Source organism: Salvelinus alpinus, chromosome 4 (assembly GCF_045679555.1).
Source record: "Salvelinus alpinus chromosome 4, SLU_Salpinus.1, whole genome shotgun sequence".
NCBI lineage: Eukaryota > Metazoa > Chordata > Actinopteri > Salmoniformes > Salmonidae > Salvelinus > Salvelinus alpinus.
This window is the reverse complement of record NC_092089.1, coordinates 64,389,931-64,397,097: the sequence shown is the minus strand read 5'-3', so window position 1 is coordinate 64,397,097 and position 7,167 is coordinate 64,389,931. Positions and strand designations below refer to the sequence as shown.

General features: G+C 41.5%; 1 long non-coding RNA gene across 1 annotated transcript; it reads right to left on the bottom strand.

The window, feature by feature from the left end:
* Window positions 1-11: 11 nt before the first annotated feature.
* On the bottom strand, window positions 12-2,911 carry LOC139574134 (uncharacterized). The gene is made up of 3 exons (XR_011674728.1): window positions 2,068-2,911; window positions 1,364-1,891; window positions 12-1,249 (listed from the first exon to the last, which is right to left on the bottom strand). It is a non-coding gene; the product is annotated as an uncharacterized lncRNA (long non-coding RNA).
* Window positions 2,912-7,167: the final 4,256 nt, after the last annotated feature.

Genomic DNA, 7,167 nt, shown 5'->3' with positions numbered 1-7,167 from the left:
TAAATAAATACTTTTCACTTTATTTAGAAAGTCTTGAGCAAAACCACTCAGGAAATGTAATCATTTAAGCTGCCCCGGGTTGAACCGGGCAATGGCACGTCAAGTGACCGGGCGAGGTCAGTGAGGGAGGCGTGCCCTGCTCAAATTAAATGGAGGTCCGTGCCACACGCTCATATTGTCAACGATGCAGCATGGGGCATCGTTCAGAAACATACATCTCTTTTCCATAAAATATGTTTGAGTGATAAAACTATTTTTCATTGTGAAGGCAGATAAAGCGTTTTTTTAATCAAAAGTAATGCCTTTCGCATGTGAAAACACAGAATCCTACTCATTGCGGGGCATTAATAAAATCCACTGATTGTTCTCTTGAAATTCCGTTCGAGCAGCTGAGATAGAACAGTCCTGACATTTGGAGCCACTCCTCCAACTGGAGTTTAGGCACAGTCTCCTGTAGTCCTTTCATGTTCAATGTTGTCAACTTGAATCTTTGAAAAAAAGTCCGTTCAAAACAGAGGATAAACATTAAAACAGTCTCACTGATAATGAGAAAGCACGAGAGGTCATTAAATACACACAGTTATTAAATCATAACAGACGTCTAGACAGAACATTAAGCACTCCCATATTGAAGTTAGTCAACATGAACAATATGCTCTATTCTAAAACTATGTGAACAGTCCTTCAGTCAAATTAAAGCAGAGAGCGGTAACTAGTAACGTTCAAGTTTAGACTCTTCATAGGGTCCTCTTCTCTCGCAAAAAAACCCAGAATTGCCCTTATTTAGATTCATTTCAAGCCAGCCAATTCTCTGCTGGACTAACGAGAAAATAAGTTACAGACTATGAGTCTGGTTTAGCAGCAACACCTCTGCTTCTTTGAAAACACTCAAGCATCTCTTTTTTGCACCTTACATTGAAGGCCTCCCAATACAATTTGTCTGTTTGTCATGTCAATAGATTTAGTAAATGTTGTTGAGGCATGGCTGGCTAGCTAGCCTTTTTCATAGACTGACAGACTGAATGGTTGATTGACAGGTTGATTAACCAAGCAATAGTTGAATGGATTATGGTGGATGACTGATTGACTGATTGATATTCTACTGGATGGATTGACTGGTGAGTTGTATGCGGCTAACTGATGGAGGCAGATCTTGGACAGCTCGCCTGCGGTGAGGTGTGGAGGGTGTCGCGAAGAGGCCGTTCTGAACACGTATATACAGGGAGATGAGAGAGACCAGCAACTCATCCTGTCAGAGATAAAAGAGACAATTATCAATCTCCTAAACACACACAAACAAATACAATCAAAACAGAAATAAACATACATAGAGACATCGCTTACACCCACACAGGGTCCCTACCTTGTTGCTCTCTGGTTGCAGCCATCTCTCCACAGCAGTCCCGTATGGCTTTGAGCTCCTTTGCACTGTGCTCGTCCAACCGGTATCGTCTGAGCTGGCCCTCGTGGATCAGACGCACCACAACTGACGGGTCAGCCGGAACCCACATAACATGTAATCCGTATGTAGTGGGCATTATTTTTGTCCTGATATTGTGAAACAGTGTTTTTTCTACTTGATGTGAATGAACATTTTAGTTACTTTATGGATAAACACTGAATGATAATGAATCAAAAATCAACAGCCAGAGAGCTGTAGTGACTACTTACCTGTGTTGTGTGAGTAGAAGGGCCTTGTCCTTCTCTGTGTTGATGACGGTGGAGCCCCTCCTCAGTGGGGGGATGAAGGAGGGTCGATGATAGATGCGTCAACCCGTGTGATGGCGACGCTGCAGGGGAACGCTGCCTGCTCAATGGCCTCACTCTCCATGGTCAGTCAGAAGTCATCCACATGCACCTCATCTGGAGCCCCGAAGTCTGGCCACGTAAACTACAGGAGGGAGGGAAGAGGGAGACACACAGGTATCCACATAAATACAACACAATGCATACAGACACAGCTTGAAAGATATTAATAAATGCATGCTAAAATACACAAAAATACACAGATATATGCAAGTCTCTTTGCAGTCTCTCCCTGCCCTCCCAGTCTCCATCTGCTCTCACCTCCACATTCCTGAGCTCCAGCACGTTGTGTGTGTATTACCGCTGGTACATCTCCATCTTGGGGGCGATGCCACACACACACACCACAGATCATGTCATTGTAGTCCCTCACCGTCAGACACTCAAAGGCCCAGTAGCCACTAACCAGCAGCTCCTGGACATTGGCCAACTCCTCGGGTCTCAGAGATTTGACTGATCGACGGAGGGAGGAGGAGTTGGAGAGAGGGGGGAGAAAAGCAGACGGAGGGGTGAGAGGAGGAAAGAGGAATGGAGGATGAGTAAAAATAAGAGCGAGAGAGAGGGTTGGATGAAGAGAGGAGAAGGAAAAGAGAGAGAATAGATGAAGTTAGAGATGGGTGAACATGAACAAAAGTAATAGCTCAAAACCATCTGAACTGTCATTTGCTCCAAGCGAGTCTTACCAGGGTGGTTGTGGATGTAGTCCAGGATTTGTCCTGACTGCCTGGTTAGGATGCTGGCCCAGTCTGAGCTGGCTCCAGATTTTAAAGAATAGATCCACACTCACCAACAACCTGTTGCCAATGTTGAACAGGCCTGGGTGGAGGTCGGTGAAGCTGTGTAGGGCCAGACACTGGGGGTTGAGACACACCTTCAAATCAAATGCTATTGGTCACATTCAGCTGGAAATAGGCTGTCTGGATCAGTGTATCAGTCAGCAGCCAGCGGTCCTGCCATGCTACAGAAATATGAGACAAAACACCAGAGACACATGATAGAGACCTTTCCTTAACCACGTCAAAGTATCTTTTTTGACACGCAAAGACCCAAACGCCGTTCCATATCTCGGAGCTCCAAGGACAATTACTTCGACCTCGTGGCTTGGTTTTTGCTCTGACATGCACTGTCAAATGTGGCACCTTATATATATACAGATGTGTGCCTTTCCAAATCATGTGCAATCAGTTGAATTTACCAATCAAGTTGTAGAAACATCTCAAGGATGATCAATGGAAACTGAATGCACCTGAGCTCAACTTCGAGTCTCATAGCAAAGGGTCTGAATACTTACAGTACCAGTCCAAAGTTTTGACACACCTACTCATTCAAGGGCATTTCTTTATTTTTTACTATTTTCTACTTTGTAGAATAATAGTAAAGACATCAAAACTATGAAATAACACATATGGAATCATGTAGTAACCAAAAGTGTTTAACAAATCAAAATATATTTTATATTTGAGATTCTTCAAACTAGCCACCCTTTGCCTTGATGACATCTTTGCACACTCTTGGCATTCTCTCAACCAGCTTCATGAGGTAGTCATAGAATGCTTTTCAATTAACAGGTGTGCCTTGTTAAAAGTTCATTTGTGGAATTTATTTCCTTAATATGTTTGAGCCAATCAGTTGTGTTGTGAAAAGGTAGGGGTGGTATTCAGAAGATAGCCCTATTTGGTAAAAGAACAAGACCATATTATGGCAAGAACAGCTCAAATAAGCAAAGTGAAACGACAGTCCATCATTACTAAGACATGAAGAGCAGTCAATCCGGAAAATGTCAAGAACTTTGAAAGTTTCTTCAAGTGCAGTCGCAAAAGCCATCAAGGGCTATGATGAAACTGGCTCTCATGAGCACCGCCACAGGAAATGAAGACCTATAGTTACCTCTGTTGCAAAGGATAAGTTCTTTAGAGTTACCAGCCTCAGAAATTGCAGCCCAAATAAATGCTTCACAGAGTTCAAGAGTTCATCTCAACATCAACTGTTCAGAGGAGACTGTGTGAATCAGGCCTCCATGGTCAAATTTCTGAAAAGAAACCAAAAAGAAGAAGAGATTTGCTTGGGCCAAGAAACATGAGCTATGGACATTAGACAGGTGGAAATCTGTCCTTTGGTCTGATTAGTCCAAATGTTCTATTTTTGGTTCCAACCACTGTGTCTTTGTGAGACGCAGAGTAGGTGAACGGATGATCTCCGCATGTATGGTTCCCACCGTGAAGCATGGAGGAGGAGGTGTGATGGTGTGGGGGTGCTATGCTGGTGACACTGTCAGTGATTTATTTAGAATTCAATGCACACTTAACCAGCATGGCTACCACAGCATTCTGCAGCGATACGTCATCCCATCTGGTTTGCGCTTAGAGGGACCAATTGAGATGGTTTGGGATGAGTTGGACTGCAGAGTGAAGGAAAAGCAGCCAACAAGTGCTCAGCATATGTGGGAACTCCTTCAGAACTGTTGGAAAAGCATTCCAGGTGAACCTGGTTCTGGAGTTTTAAAAGCTTTCATCAAGGCAAAGGGTGGTTACTTTGAAGAATCTAAAAGAAAAAATATATTTTGATAGGTTTAACACTTTTTGGGTTACTACATGTTTCCATAATTGTTATTTCATAATGTTGATGTCTTCACTATTATTCTACATTGTTGAAAATAGTAAAAGTAAAGAAAAACCCTTGAATGAGTAGGTGTACTGTATGTAAATACGGTATTTCTGTTTTTTTAATTTTAATACATTTGCAAAAATTTCTAACAACCCGTTTTCTTTTTTACATTATGGGGTATTGTGTGTAGATTGCTGAGGAAAATGTTGCATTTAATACATTTTAGGATAAGGCTGTAATGTAACAAAATGTGGAAAAAGTCAAGGGGTCTGAATACTTTCCGAAGTATATCACCTTATGTGATATGTGTTAAAGAAACATGGCTTAGACCACATCTTGATTTTAATATTCCTAGTTATTGATTAATCAGATGTGATAGATCAACTGGACAGGGTGGTGGGTGTGCTACGTTCTTAAGGGAAGGTCTTGTATATCGTAATATAACGGTTCCATCTGAATATGTATGTGCGATGGTGGAAATCTACAGTGCAGGTAGTAATATTAAGTCACACAATTTTTACTACCCTTGTCGTCAACTATCTGTAGCGTAGTTTGATGAAATATCAAGAGAATTGGGATCTAGAGCGATATGGTACGGCGACTTTAATGCACGTAATAGTTTATGGGGGAGCACACATACAGATGCTAATGGTACTATTGTGGAAGATATGATGGAAATAAGAGCATTAGTATGTCTGAACGATGGATGTGGTACAAAAGTTGATGTTTTTATAGGGATTACGTCCTGCCTGGACCTCACAATGTCTTTTATAATGAATGATGAATCATTATAATGAATGATTCTACTGTTGGAAGTGATCATTTCCAGATTTGGTGTACCTTGAATTTTGATGTTGCTATTTCAGATAGGGCACCATTCAGAAGATGAGGCTTTCATAAAGCAGACTGGGAAAAGTTTGGTGATCATTGCTTAAAGTCTGTTGGACAGTTGTCTTATGAGAGGCCGGTTGATGTATGTGCTTCCTCTGTGACCTCTATGATTTTGAGTGATTTTTGAGGAATATGACTCCTGAGAATCTAGTTGACTTTCCAAAGGAAGAGAGCTTTAGTACGTAGGGTCATTAAGTCTGTCAAGAGAAATGCATGGAGACAGTTCTGCTCTACAATAGGCAGGGGTACTGAGCTGGGGGATGTATTGTCTGTTGAAGAAGATGACTGGAAGAAGCCAGTCCACTCGAATTTCAGTTTTGGCTGTGGGTCAAAAAATGGCCGTAACTGATAAAGACAAAGCTGACTTGTTGGGGAAGACATTTGCTTGGGTACATAGTGGTGTTACTTTGGATGAAGTATGTAAGCAGCGCAGGTGTGAGATTTGAAATGCTCATGTTAATGCGTATAAGAAAAGTGATACTGTTGACTCAAATATTTGGGTCTATGGTTCAATGAGCGATATACAGGGAAAGATCATATCATAAATGTTGAAACGAAGTGTAAGAAGGTGGTGAATCTTATGCGCTCGGTCTCTGGTTATGAATGGGGTGCTGACAGACAATCGTTGATGGATATTTATAGAGCTCTGATCAGGACGACAATTGATTGCGGGTGTATAGTTTATGGAACAGCTGCAAAGACTTGGCTTCAGAAGCTGGACTGAATCCAGTATATAGCTTTAAGGATATGTATTAGTGGATTTAAATCAACATCTGTATGTGCCTTACTAGTGGAGGCAGGTGAGATGCCTTGGGATATACTACGTAAAAAATTGTCATTAGCTTATTGGGCTAGGTGGAAAGGTTGAGCATCCCACTACTACTATCTTAGATGACTATTGGGAATATACTAGGTGGTGGTTTTGGTTGGACAGTTGGAAAGCTTGCTGGTTGCTTGCTGAGAGTGGTTTGAGGGAGTTGTAAGTTGGCTCTTCATTGGTGATAGGGGATGTTCCTCAATGGTTACTCCCAGATCATGTTGTTGAACTAACGTTGGTAGAGAAAAGGAAAGATTGGTTAGAAGTCAGTGATACAGGGAAACTGATTGACAATTACTTTGGAAGAAGTTTTTATACTTTTTTACCGCTTTTAACAGATGGATCCAAGGACCCAGATAGTGGGCACACAGGATCAGGTGTTTACATTCCTGAATTTGATGTGCAGATATGTAGAAGACTAACAGATGAACTTTCAGTATACTCAGTTTTATTATTTAACATTAAACTTGGCAAGTCAGTTAAGAACAAATTCTTATTTACAATGACAGCCTACCGGGTAACAGTGGGTTAACTGCTTTGTTCAGGGACAGAACAACATCTTTTTTTTTAACCTTGTCAGCTCAAGGATTCAATCCAGCAACCTTTCGGTTACTGGGCCAACGCTCTAACCAGTAGGCTACCTGCCGCCACAAGTTGAACTGTTGGCGATAATAGTTGCCCTCCACTAGGTGGAGTATGTACAACGTGTTAGAATTATAGTATGCTCAGATTCTCTGTCTGTATTGAATAGTTTATCATCTGGTAAATCTAATAGGAGTGACCTACTATTGAAGGTATTAATGTTGTTATGGAGAATTGAGAGAATGGGTGTATTAATGAGATTCTGCTGGGTCCAAGCACATCCGGGTGTGGAATGGAATGAAATTGGAGACTAGTTAGCCAAAATATTTTTGAAATTAGATATAATTGATATTAATGTTCCACTGGGTAGAGGTGAGGCCAAATGTAAGATCAGAGACATTTTGATAGATGTGTGGCAGAAGAGATGGGACTGAGCCCAAGGGCCGACATCTATATGCCTTCCAAAG